The sequence below is a fragment of the Oncorhynchus nerka genome, linkage group LG8 (assembly GCF_034236695.1).
Source record: "Oncorhynchus nerka isolate Pitt River linkage group LG8, Oner_Uvic_2.0, whole genome shotgun sequence".
Classification (NCBI taxonomy): Eukaryota; Metazoa; Chordata; class Actinopteri; order Salmoniformes; family Salmonidae; genus Oncorhynchus; species Oncorhynchus nerka.
Window position 1 is genome coordinate 21578764 of NC_088403.1, and position 13729 is coordinate 21592492.

Genomic DNA, 13729 nt, shown 5'->3' on the forward strand with positions numbered 1-13729 from the left:
GTTGTCAATACAATTCAACTCTCACCAAGATAACAACACCATCCATTTTACAAGAATATTCATCGATGAAACTTTCTCTGGGTCAAGTTCCCGGGCCTGTCGTTATGTGTGTATGAACATCCAGGACAATTAATGCGTTTTAATGAGAACGGCATGGCCTTCAAAACCCAGACATTCCAGTGAACAGCTTTCACTAGGCCACTAATGACATAGCTGGTGCGTTTTATTTCACCATAATGGTTTATCAGACTGAATTCGGCACTCTCGCCTCCTCGTCCATGAAAAGTAGCCATCGATGCCAGCAGTTAGTGCACTGCCAGGGACAGTGTGTGTGTGCTTATGCTTGTCTGTGTGTGTACACGACTCAGGAGGTTTACTCTAGTTACGAACCCAATGGGACGGGATTCCTCTGGGGTAATTAGCATGCGAATGCTGTGCCGCGCAGCGCCACTCCGATTGGCCCAAAAAAGGTCACTTCCCACCGTACTTTTGGCTCGGAACTTGATTGTTCTCTTTTTCCGATGGACTGTCATTGCTGTTACAGCTCCTTCTGTTCAGTCCATCACAGTAGACTTTCTCTGGGTCTAGAGATGAGTCTGACAGAGCTCCTCTGCTCTACTCCTGTTATAATGCTTAACAAGTCCAAGATGGGATCTCTGAAAGGAGCTTCTGTTGCAATTCTGAAAACTCTGCTTGGGTCCCATTGTTAGTCAATTAGTACTGTAGCATGTGTACTGCAAACACCCCATTCTAATACAGGATGATTGTTGGTATCTATAGCGATTATTCACATGAATAAAGATGTATAAAGACCTAAATCAATCAACTGTTGAGTTTTTCGTTTTTCAACCAAAAGCTCCCAGTTACCTTGAAAGGATGAGAACAGTAGAGAAACTGGAAACCAGTTTGAAGCCCTTGCTCTGTGGAGAAATTATTTGTTTTTGTATTTTTTTTTTTAAGTCTGAAAATGTATGCACTCACTATTGTAAGTCGCTCTGCATAAGAGCTTTTGCTGAATGACTAAAGTGTCAAATGTAAATGATGCAGTCATTCAAAGACCACCACTCTTTACTGGCAGTGTAAACCTGGCCACATCAGGCGTTTCTTTTATTCACTCTGAATGAAACGTCATGTCACTCCCGTTAGCTACTGAGAGCCTGTTACGTAGTTGACCACGAAATGTCAGAGGTCACTAAACCACCTTCATAGGGACACAATGATCTCACCAAGATGTATTGCCTCAGCCAATCCCCGGAAGGGCCCTTGTTCTGTAAAGACGTGCAATCGTAATTATCGTAATGTCAGTTAATCATCGTTGCGCTGTCAGTGCTGTGACCATACCATCTGAGAAACACAGCATCCACATTCATCATACCCCAAACACCCTATAAAGTTCTGCTGAAAGAGGACATCTCTTACTTCCTGTGTGATGTTTATCCCTTATCACAGTTATATCACACCCATTTAGTGATTTCTGAGGTGTGATATGGTTTCACAGCAGGTCCTTCAGGGCACGCAGGTGTCAGGATATCAAGCTAACTGGGTCTAAATGACATAATTGACGCCCAAAAGAGGCTGGGTTGGTATGCCTCACACATGTCCTCACATACCTGAATTAATAACGAATGATTCATAACTTGATTTGAAGACACGCCAGACTCAGGAAGCATGCCATCCAGGACTAATGTACACAACCACCAATCTTGGAACTGTCACGCTTACTGATGGGCTAAAGTAGATGTATTCACAAAGATCCAGACTACTGTCAAGTTTGGAGTGATGGTGGGTGTCATTGACAAGTATTAATTTAAATGATTCACTTAAAGATCAAAGCGATTAATTAAAACAATTGTTACAGAGAAAAAGTTACATGAACCTGTTTCGACAGGTAGTCTTCACAAAGCCAATCCTCCTACCCTGTTTTGATACCCCATCCAGCCTCCATTTTGAACTCCACCTCCTTCTTGCCTAAGGTTGTTTCCCACCATCAGACACTAGCCTCTCAAGAGACACCACAATCATCTTTAATATATATTATTTTAATAGTATCTTGTCATATTTCTGCTGTGGTAAATGATTTGACCCAGAGGGGGTATCCATGTTGCAGTGAGTCAGTTTCCAGCCCTGCTCTGTTCTAATCAAGAGGGCTGGGATGAGGATTGAGGCTGAAGGGAGTCTGGGCTTGACGGAGGCAACAGCCTCGCAGTGTCATGGCAAGCTGGCGTGGAAACAGTGTTATTTTATACGGGAAGAGGGTGGGACAGGGACAAAGAAGGGAAGAAGCGGGGAAAATACGAGGGAGGGGGAGGGAGGGAGGGAGGGAGGGAGGGAGGGAGGGAGGGAGGGAGGGAGGGAGAAAATGAGCAAGTAAGGGGAAGGGTAACGAGGGAGAGATTGAGAGACAGAAAGATAAAAGGAAGGGGGAGGGAGAAATGTGAGAGATGGAGGGAGAATGCTGAGTAATGGAAAGAGAGGTGGAGACTGTGTTCATTTAGCCCCGAGTGCTTTTCCAAACCATTTAGAGCTATGTTTAGGCCTATCTGTGTGCTGTGGAGCGAGGACAAGCCAACCTCGGGCAAAACCTTACCTGCCTGGTCACACACACACACACACACACACACAAACACACACACACACACACACTCAAACACACACACACACACACACACACACACACACACACACACACACACACACAGAGAAAAAAGTAGATAATGGAACGTTGAAGTTGACACCCGAGAGGATTAGGGATCTCTACTGTCCAACCAAACGTTATCCCTGGGGTTATCCCTGGGGTTTGATAGTGAGAAGCTGTAGGTTGACAAAAAATGAAGACTTTTGTGACAACCCCTGATGATCCCAGTACAACACCTATATTAGTGATTACAGGTATAGAACCTTCCTTGACCCACTCAGTCATTTTTAAAGGCTTGTCTTTCAGACCGTCTGGAGGACATGTGAACTGAGCTGTTTCACTGAAGGTCAAAAATAATGACATGTTTACAGTTCTCTCCTCTTCTTTCCTCTCCCCATATCTCTCTGCCCCTCCTCCCTCTTTCACCATCCACCACTCCTCTTTCCCGTCCACCTTTCCTTTCCATCCCCACTCCCCTCTCCTTTCCACTCACTCTCTTCCCCCCCCCCTCCCCTCCATTCCTCTCCCCTCCACACCCCTTTTCACACAAGGTATGATCTCAGTGTTTGTATTCGTGGCCCTCTACCCCGAGGCTTCATCCAAGACCACCACACAGTGCCAAAGACCATGACCCACCCTTCTTTTTCTCTGTCTGACTCCCTTGTCCCCTCCTCCCCCTAGATATGATTACACGCATAGAGAAAGAATGAATAGAACTGGAGTTCCCATTCAAGTCAATGATTCCTCCGTTCTATTCATTCTATTTCTATGCATTTAATCCTATCCGATAGGCGAAATCCAGAAAGATCACTTTTGAAAAACTGTCCCTGTATTTCAGTTGAACCTTTCCTGACCCTACAAAAAAGTAAGAAACTCGACCAGAATCTGAATCAAAGACTGTACAATGACAACCATTTAACAAGTCGTTTAACTCAACAAGTAAAAATACCTTTTCAATGTTACCTGCTTTTGTATTTTGAGAATGGATGTTTTTAGGGTTCAGTTTGTTGGGTTGGTTTCTGAGTGATTTAAGACAGTCGTACTGATACCTTGGTCATGACCAATGTCTATGTGGGTGGTCCTTCTTTCCTTAGCTTGGAGAAGGATAACTGAGATGGGATGCGGCTGGAATGCTGTACCTTCCATTAGAGACAAAATCTTACTAGCTAAAGTTCAACCATTTTACCAGATCCCTTTGATCTGAGCCAAGCATGATAGGCTGAGAGAGAGAGAGAGAGAGAGAGAGAGAGAGAGAGAGAGAGAGAGAGAGAGAGAGAGCGCATCTGATGCTAGCATACATTGGGTGGAGGCTGAATGCAGGAAGGGCACAGCAGTCCTTTGTAGATGTTCCTTGTTCTATCATTCATCAGATCTGTTCTCTGTTTCTACCCTCTACACAATCATTCATCAACGAACATATGCCCACACTCTGAGATCTCTGCAAAATGTGTTGTTGAAATAATTCAACGTTGTTGAGATAATTCATGGCTGTTGATACAGTGTACTTCTCAGAGTGGGAGTCTGGATACGTCACCATTCATGTATGCTTTATGGAGCTCGTAGAATTCATTGACTCTGGTCATCGTTGGTCTATATACCATTAACACTATGGCTTTAGATCAGTAGCTAGCATGAACTTTGCAAAGCTTTGCCTGTCCCCAGGCCTTAAAGGGGCAATCCACAGTTGAAACAATAAGGCTATATAGTGTTTGTTTACATTTACTTTGTTTACAAACATTTGAGTTAAACAAGCTTATATTTTGGGTTCTGATGAGGTACAACAGTTGAACTAAGGTCAATGAGGCCTTTCTAAGTTATGTTCTTCAAGAATCAATAGGTGCATATCATTAATTTATAAGTCCTTGTTAAATGTACAGTATGCCTCCTTCAATGCATCCTTCTAGCTTTTCCCCGCCACACAGCGTCCAATGAAATGACTGGACGGGTGGAAGCAATGTTTCCTCCAATTAGCATTAACTGATCCAGTACCATCATTTCTGTCACGGGTGAATAGGAGTGGAAGGTAGGAGTCAGGTGCAGAGAGCAGAGGGTTCAAGAAAAATAGGCTATTTATTCCGGCACAAACAGTCATGCCCAAACACAGGGCGGAGAACACTGACCAACCCACAACACAGGGTAAACCGGTCCGGAGCACAAAACCACAGCCAACAATAAACACAGGGCGGAGAACACTGACCAACCCAAAACACAGGGTAAACCGGTCCGGAGCACAAAACCACATCCAACACTAAACACAGGGCGGAGAACACTGACCAACCCAAAACACAGGGTAAACCGGTCGGAGCACAAAACCACATCCAACACTAAACACAGGGCGGAGAACACTGACCAACCCAAAACACAGGGTAAACCGGTCCGGAGCACAAAACCACATCCAACACTAAACACAGGGCGGAGAACACTGACCAACCCAAAACACAGGGTAAACCGGTCCGGAGCACAAAACCACATCCAACACTAAACACAGGGCGGAGAACACTGACCAACCCAAAACACAGGGTAAACCGGTCCACTAAACACACAAAACCACATCCAACACTAAACACAGGGCGGAGAACACTGACCAACCCAAAACACAGGGTAAACCGGTCCGGAGCACAAAACCACAGCCAACACTAAACACAGGGCGGAGAACACTGACCAACCCAAAACACAGGGTAAACCGGTCCGGAGCACAAAACCACATCCAACACTAAACCTGAACACAAAATAATCCTGCACAACTAGAGAGGGCCAAACAAGCTTCAATAGGCTAGAAAATCAAGAAAACACTAATAGGAACAGGTACAACTAATAAGACTAAACTAATAGAAAAGGAAAAAGGGATCGGTGGCGACTAGTAGGCCGGTGACGACGACCACCGAGCACCGCCCGAGCAGGCAGGGGAGCCAACTTCGGCAGGAGTCGTGGCAATTTCTGTAATGATGCTTGTGAAAATGTTCCATGAACCAAAGCTGTATAAAGCATTATGAATTTGTAGTGCCTTATCTATCACACCCATAACGCATTCAGGACAGCTGTAGGCTGTTTACAACAACCTGCACGTCTTTAAATGCATTCATTATGTCTTAGTCATATTTCTCTGTGTACTCATCTCTGTACTGTAGAAAGTATTCTTGAAAGCTCTCCCTCTGTCTTGCAGTCTTTGTTGTACGTGAAACCCAAGTGTAACTATGCAGAGCTCAAGCGACACAGAGCTCTAAAGTGCTCTGACTGCACCTCACAGGTCTGGGGCAGTAATCTGAACTATTTAAAGAGTATTACATCCTTCACATTAGCCTTTGGACTAGAATAACACACACACCAGGGTGGTAGGGTGACATGTTCGTCAGACAGACCAACCCTGAGCCCAGCCAGAGGGGGAAATTATAGACCTAAAGTAGATGTGACACATGGAGGGTAAACCAGGGGATGGGGAGAACTAAGAACTAAGATCCCCCTCCTCTTCCTCCTATTTGGAATGGTCCCCTTGTCCCTTTTGCTTAAGTGTAAATAAGTAAACCGACCCAATCAAGAGATGGGGGTGAAGGCGGAGGGGGGACTGAATGTTTGTGTGGGATTAAACAAAGGCAGAGGGGTAGTCGGCTGTGTTAAATTAGTTTGAATTTCACCAAAGTAAAGAGAGAAAGAGAGGGAGAAAAATGGAAGAAAGAACATTAGTGAGAGAAAGGCAGAGAGTAGCTGGCGTTTTTGAACTGAGCTCTGGAGGACCTATCATTACCAGATGGTACTGAATGGGAGCCTGCCAGCCTAGTCACTGCTTATTGCCTTAACTCTGCCCTCCATTTCTCTCTCTCCCTCCTTTCTTCCCTCCACTCTCATCTTCTTGTCTCCATCGCTCTGTGGCTGTTCATTTATACATTTTCCTCTCTTTTCTCTCCCTCTATTTCCAGCTGTTTTTGGATCTTTCGCTCTCTCTCTCTCTCTCTCTCTCTCTCTTTTGCTGGGGGAAGATCTCTCCACCAAGTGTCTCAATTTAACAGGAGCTCCCTCCCTCTCTCTCTTCCTCTCTCAGCCCCTTCCTCCTCCCCTTCGGCCGTGACAGAGCACACCTGCTTGGTCTTGGCTGCGCGCGCTCTCAGTGCAATTATCGCTCGGCCCCTTGCAGCACAGTGCAGAAGGCTCACAGTGATTCAGCCTATAGCCCCAACTGGATATTTGGAAGGAAGACCATCTGACCTCGGTGCACTCTAACTCTCTCGCTCTCTCTCCCACGCTTCTAAAGAGCACAGGTAGGATAACACACTTGTAGATAGAGGGGATGGATCTTTGGGGGAAACTTGGGAAAGACTGGATTATAGGCCTGGGGAGTGTGGGAAGAGAGGGGGATTGTGAGGGGAGTTGTTAAAAGGGATTTGGAATTGGGGCTATTGTGTTTCGGGGGTCCCAAACGTGCAGACTTGGTTAGTAAAATGGTGATGCTGTGCTTGTGGTTTGAGGTTTTGTAATGGCTTGGTAGGTTCTGGGATGTGGATGCTCTTTTGATGTTCCTTCATTCCTTAACTCTGTCGCCAGACTCTGTGTTCAGTGGTTTTGTGGTTGAACTGGTCATGAACGGGTGGTTCATTTCAATGCTTTTGCACATACATTCAATTAGAATGTACGACATGAGTCATGCCAGGCATATCATGAAAGTGATGCGTTTGTGCATGATATTGCAAACTTGTTTTCTGTGGGTGTAGGGGTAGTGTGTGTGTGTGTGTGTGTGTGTGTGTGTGTGTGTGTGTGTGTGTGTGTGTGTGTGTGTGTGTGTGTGTGTGTGTGTGTGTGTGTGTGTGTGTGTGTGTGTGTGTGTGTGTGTGTGTGTGTGCTCGCTCCCTCTAAACTGGATGCGTGGCCAGGTCTTAGTCTCACAACAGGACTGGCTTAGGGAGGAGAGACCATAGCTAATCATTCCCATACCAGACCATATGATAGTCTACAGAATGATGAAGACAGCACCAGCTATAGGGAGGGGGTGTGGTGCTACTGTTGATGCTAGCACTTCACTCCCATGCCAATGTATGAGAAAACCCTACCCTATTTATCCAACAGAGGATACCATGTTATCTTTCCTTGACTTTATTGGTTTATCCCTTGGCTAGCGGATTTGAGGTTTTTACCCCTCAAGGCACTTGAGCAAGTGAGCTGTTTCGTCAGTTAGTTGGCTTGTGGTTGTACATGTGGTTTTCCCTAACATCAAACTGTCCAGTGTGTTCGTTTATGGCTTTACATGCATTCAGAGGTGTTGTGGGCAGAGGAATAGAGCGAAAGAGAAGAGGTTTCTTTGATGTGAAGTCCCTGGAGAGTTTTCTCTCCTCTCTTGTCAGTAACTGGCCCTGGTGGAAAACCCATTAAGTTTACCAGTGTCCTTTTCTTCAGTTGTAGCACTTTAATGCATTGCTTTCTCTCTTTTGTACTCTCCCTCTGGCACTTGGAGATCCTACAAGTGAAATAAAAACACAACAACAACAAGGATTTCTTTGTATTGCCTCAAGCCATGACAGTTCACTTGCAGCAGTTCAAGCCAGAATGAACCCATCCAGGGCATTTTAGACGAAAACAAATCGATCTGAAATGGTTTATTTAACTTGTTGTACTGCTGTTCTGTTTCACATCAACATTAAGGCACCGTTTCGGCCCACCTCGTGACCACTCTGCTTTGATGGAAGCGCTGCAGACCCAAATCGCCCGGGGCAACCAAAATTAAAGGGAGGACCTGCTTTGAAGTCGAAGAAAGGGGGGGGGGGGAAAGCAGTACCTGGCAACCCAAAGCCTTATTAATCTACTAACAGTACAGCTTCCTCTATCACAGAGAGATCTACTCTGATGGCTTCCCTGCAAGACACCGCAAAACTCCCAGCTAATAGCCAACATCCTCCAACACAGAGGGAGTTTTTTTACAGGGCTGAACTAGAGTTGGAGAACAGAGTGGAGAGGAAGGGATTATGAGTTGGAGAACAGAGTGGAGAGGAAGGGATTATGAGATGGAGAACAGAGTGGAGAGGAAGGGATTATGAGTTGGAGAACAGAGTGGAGAGGAAGGGATTATGAGTTGGAGAACAGAGTGGAGAGGAAGGGATTATGAGATGGAGAACAGAGTGGAGAGGAAGGGATTATGAGTTGGAGAACAGAGTGGAGAGGAAGGGATTATGAGTTGGAGAACAGAGTGGAGAGGAAGGGATTATGAGTTGGAGAACAGAGTGGAGAGGAAGGGATTATGAGATGGAGAACAGAGTGGAGAGGAAGGGATTATGAGTTGGAGAACAGAGTGGAGAGGAAGGGATTATGAGTTGGAGAACAGAGTGGAGAGGAAGGGATTATGAGATGGAGAACAGAGTGGAGAGGAAGGGATTATGAGTTGGAGTACAGAGTGGAGAGGAAGGGATTATGAGTTGGAGAACAGAGTGGAGAGGAAGGGATTATGAGTTGGAGAACAGAGTGGAGAGGAAGGGATTATGAGTTGGAGAACAGAGTGGAGAGGAAGGGATAATGAGTTGGAGAACAGAGTGGAGAGGAAGGGATTATGAGTTGGGGAACAGAGTGGAGAGGAATGGATTATGAGTTGGAAGATGGACAGGACTTGTTTTCCTAGTCCACCCCTAGTGCTCTCCACAACCTCAACCTAAACATGTTGTGGCATGTTGATGGAGTCGTTAATGTCGAAGTCTTGTTTGTTTGGACTAACTTGTACAGTATAGTTTGGTTAGCTCTGTATTAGAAAAGTAAGACATGGGTCTTTAGAGGCGAGGCTCAGGGTTGAGCCCAGGGGCCACATTTTCCCGTCTGGACTCACTGTAACTGTCCAGGTCGAGAGAGAACAATACGCTGAAAGATGGACGTTAGCCACAAATTATTTTTAAAGTTCCATTCTCCAGTAGTTCTCTTTCTAAAAAGGAAATGGTACTGCCAAAGGGTCAAAGAAGAAATGTCTTCATCTATGGGAGATGAAGGGAGAGGGAAAAGAGAGAGAAAAGGAGAAGATGTTCACTTCTGTTCAATACAGGCTGTAGATAATACAGGCTGTAGATAATACAGGCTGTAGATAATACAGGCTGTAGATAATACAGGCTGTAGATAATACAGGCTGTAGATAATACAGGCTGTAGATAATACAGGCTGTATATAATACAAGCTGTAGATAATACAGGCTGTAGATAATACAGGCTGTAGATAATACAGGCTGTAGATAACAGGCTGTAGATAATACAGGCTGTATATAATACAGGCTGTAGATAATACAGGCTGTAGATAATACAGGCTGTAGATAATACAGGCTGTAGATAATACAAGCTGTAGATAATACAGGCTGTAGATAATACAGGCTGTAGATAATACAGGCTGTAGATAATACAGGCTGTAGATAATACAGGCTGTAGATAATACAGGCTGTAGATAATACAGGCTGTAGATAATACAGGCTGTAGATAATACAGGCTGTAGATAATACAGGCTGTAGATAATACAGGCTGTAGATAATACAAGCTGTAGATAATACAGGCTGTAGATAATACAGGCTGTAGATAATACAAGCTGTAGATAATACAGGCTGTAGATAATACAGGCTGTAGATAATACAGGCTAGATAGATAATACAGGCTGTAGATAATACAGGCTGTAGCTGTATATAATACAGGCTGTAGATAATACAAGCTGTAGATAATACAGGCTGTAGATAATACAGGCTGTAGATAATACAGGCTGTAGATAATACAGGCTGTAGATAATACAGGCTGTAGATAATACAGGCTGTAGATAATACAAGCTGTAGATAATACAGGCTGTAGATAATACAGGCTGTAGATAATACAGGCTGTAGATAATACAGGCTGCATATAATACAGGCTGTAGATAGATAATACTGTAGATAATAAGGCTGTAGATAATACAGGCTGTAGATAATACAAGCTGTAGATAATACAGGCTGTAGATAATACAGGCTGTAGATAATACAGGCTGTAGATAATACAAGCTGTAGATAATACAAGCTGTATATAATACAGGCTGTAGATAATACAGGCTGTAGATAATACAGGCTGTAGATAATACAAGCTGTAGATAATACAGGCTGTAGATAATACAAGCTGTAGATAATACAAGCTGTATATAATACAGGCTGTAGATAATACAAGCTGTATATAATACAGGCTGTAGATAATACAGGCTGTAGGCTGTAGATAATACAGGCAGGCTGTAGATAATACAAGCTGTAGATAATACAGGCTGTAGATAATACAGGCTGTAGATAATACAGGCTGTAGATACAGGCTGTAGATAATACAGGCTGTAGATAATACAGGCTGTAGATAATACAGGCTGTAGATAATACAGGCTGTAGATAACAGGCTGTAGATAATACAGGCTGTAGATAATACAAGCTGTAGATAATACAGGCTGTAGATAATACAAGCTGTAGATAATACAGGCTGTAGATAACAGGCTGTAGATAATACAGGCTGTAGATAATACAGGCTGTAGATAATACAGGCTGTAGATAATAGGCAGGGCTGTAGATAATACAGGCTGTAGATAATACAGGCTGTAGATAATACAGGCTGTAGATAATACAAGCTGTAGATAATACAAGCTGTAGATAATACAGGCTGTAGATAATACAGGCTGTAGATAATACAGGCTGTAGATAATACAGGCTGTAGATAATACAGGCTGTAGATAATACAGGCTGTAGATAATACAGGCTGTAGATAATACAGGCTGTAGATAATACAGGCTGCTAGATAATACAGGCTGTAGATAATAGGCTGTAGATAATACAGGCTGTAGATAATACAGGCTGTAGATAATACAGGCTGTAGATAATACAGGCTGTAGATAATACAGGCTGTAGCTGTAATACAGGCTGTAGATAATACAAGCTGTAGATAATACAGGCTGTAGATAGCTACAGGCTGTAGATAATACAAGCTGTAGATAATACAGGCTGTAGATAATACAGGCTGTAGATAATACAGGCTGTAGATAATACAGGCTGTAGATAATACAGGCTGTAGATAATAGGCTGTAGATAATACAGGCTGTACAGGCTGTAGATAATACAGGCTGTAGATAATACAAGCTGTAGATAATACAGGCTGTAGATAATACAGGCTGTAGATAATACAGGCTGTAGATAATACAGGCTGTAGATAATACAAGCTGTAGATAATACAGGCTGTAGATAATACAGGCTGTAGATAATACAGGCTGTAGATAATACAAGCATGGATATATAAATGTCAGCCATACAATACTTCACATTGAAAGGTTCAAACGCGTTGTAACCATTCACTGGCTTTCTCCTACAATGGTCCAAAACAGCACAGACGCTTTAGGGTTTTCTGCGGTCTGTCAACGATATATGTGTTTTTATGACCCAAGTTCTGAATATCTTTGGAGTTCTCCCAAATCCCAAAGAAATGCAATGCTCGCAGACGTTGGTCTTGCAACGGATCCAGAACGAGTTTCTGGGTTTGATGTGGGGAAATCACCCTGTTAGGGAACTATTGTGACCACTGAAGGGGTTAGTGGTGCAGGCATTTCCTGTTGACAAAGCGCTGGTATATTATCTGTGCTCCCACCATTAGACATAGAAGTTATTTCTTGGATGGATCTCCGTTTTTCTCCCTATATAGATAAACTCTCTTGAACTCAGATGTCTTTGGAAATGTCTTTAGGGAAAAAACTATGACAAATGGAGACCCGTTAGTAGGATTTCAATATGGAGGCAGACGAATCACGCAGACAGACAAACTGGGTCTTGAGGACTGGAAATGGTTACAAATGTCTGGGTATCTGCATCTGGTTGGGGAGGGGTTGACACGTTGAGTTGTTGATGGGTTTAAAGGGGGCACACATGTTTCAGACATCTCATAGCCTTGTAAATACCTCCCATGGATTCGTTACTGACAGGCCCTCTGGAGGCAGAAGGCTGGTCAAGGAGAGTTGGAGTAGAATGGAGTCATGGAGGGTTGAGGTAGTGGTAGGGGGTAGGAGGATTTGAATTGTTGTCTTGAGATCTGTCTCCTGTCAGTCACTCAGACTCGCAAATGCTGCACAAATTTGGAAAGGTATGAGTATGGGTTGATGACCTACATACTGTACATGTGGCATGGATGGAATATAGCTGAATGGTGTTCGAGAGAGAGAGAGAGAGAGAGAGAGAGAGAGAGGGAGAGAGAGAGACAGAGGGAGAGAGAGAGAGAGAGAGAGAGAGAGAGAGAGAGAGAGAGAGAGAGAGAGGGAGAGAGAGAGACAGAGGGAGAGAGAGACAGAGAGAGGGAGAGAGAGGGAGAGAGAGACAGAGAGAGAGAGAGAGAGAGAGAGAGAGAGAGAGAGAGAGAGAGAGAGAAAGAAAGAAATGGAGAGAGAAAGAAATGGAGAGAGAGAGAGAGAGAGAGAGAGAGAGAGAGGTGTGGAGGGAATAATGAGACAGATATGTTACATGGTGTCTCTACTGTAATCTGCTTCCTGCCTGAGACTTGTCAGAAGTGTGTCCAGATTTTTACAGAAAGTGGAGAGGGAGAGAATGAGAGAGGGATGAGAGGGAGGGAGGGGGGTTGACAAGGCTGCTGCAACGAAAGGAAGTGTCAACCCCCACCCCTCCGCTCAGAGAGAAAGATCAGACTTGCTCTGACAAAACACAGCCCTCAGGCCTTACAGAGAATGAGAGGATGAGGAGGAGGAGGAGGAGGAGGAATGAAAGGGAAAGGGTGTCTTTTGACTGCTCCTACCTTTCCACCTTTCGATTATTGAACACAGGCAGTCAGACGCACACACACACACACACACACACACACACACACACACACACACACACACACACACACATAGTATGAAGATACACCACCTTTTACACATTTTATCGAGGACACAAACTTTGAAGGCTGGAAAATAACCACTAAAACTCTGTAGATTCAATTGGACCCCGTAATAGGTGCCAGTTTATAGTTGACCATCAAATCTTCTCCGGATAGACGTGATTTTGTCGCTATTTACGTGTTTGTTGTCAATGGTATCGCTAATCCATCTGGTTCTAGTAATCACGGTGATGTTGACTAACGTACACTAATTGTCACCTCATTAAAAGACAAATAA

General features: G+C 44.0%; 1 protein-coding gene across 2 annotated transcripts in view; it reads left to right on the top strand.

Annotated features, from left to right (window-relative positions):
• Positions 1-6503: 6503 nt before the first annotated feature.
• Positions 6504-13729, top strand: part of LOC115132917 (decorin) — a 32207-nt gene continuing 24981 nt past the window's right edge. Inside the window, exon 1 of one of the 2 annotated variants that reach the window (XM_065021508.1) lies at positions 6504-6888. The gene's annotated coding sequence lies outside the window, so the exon portion shown is untranslated. The remainder of the gene's footprint in view (positions 6889-13729) is intronic. The other variant, XM_065021509.1, reaches the window with a different exon arrangement.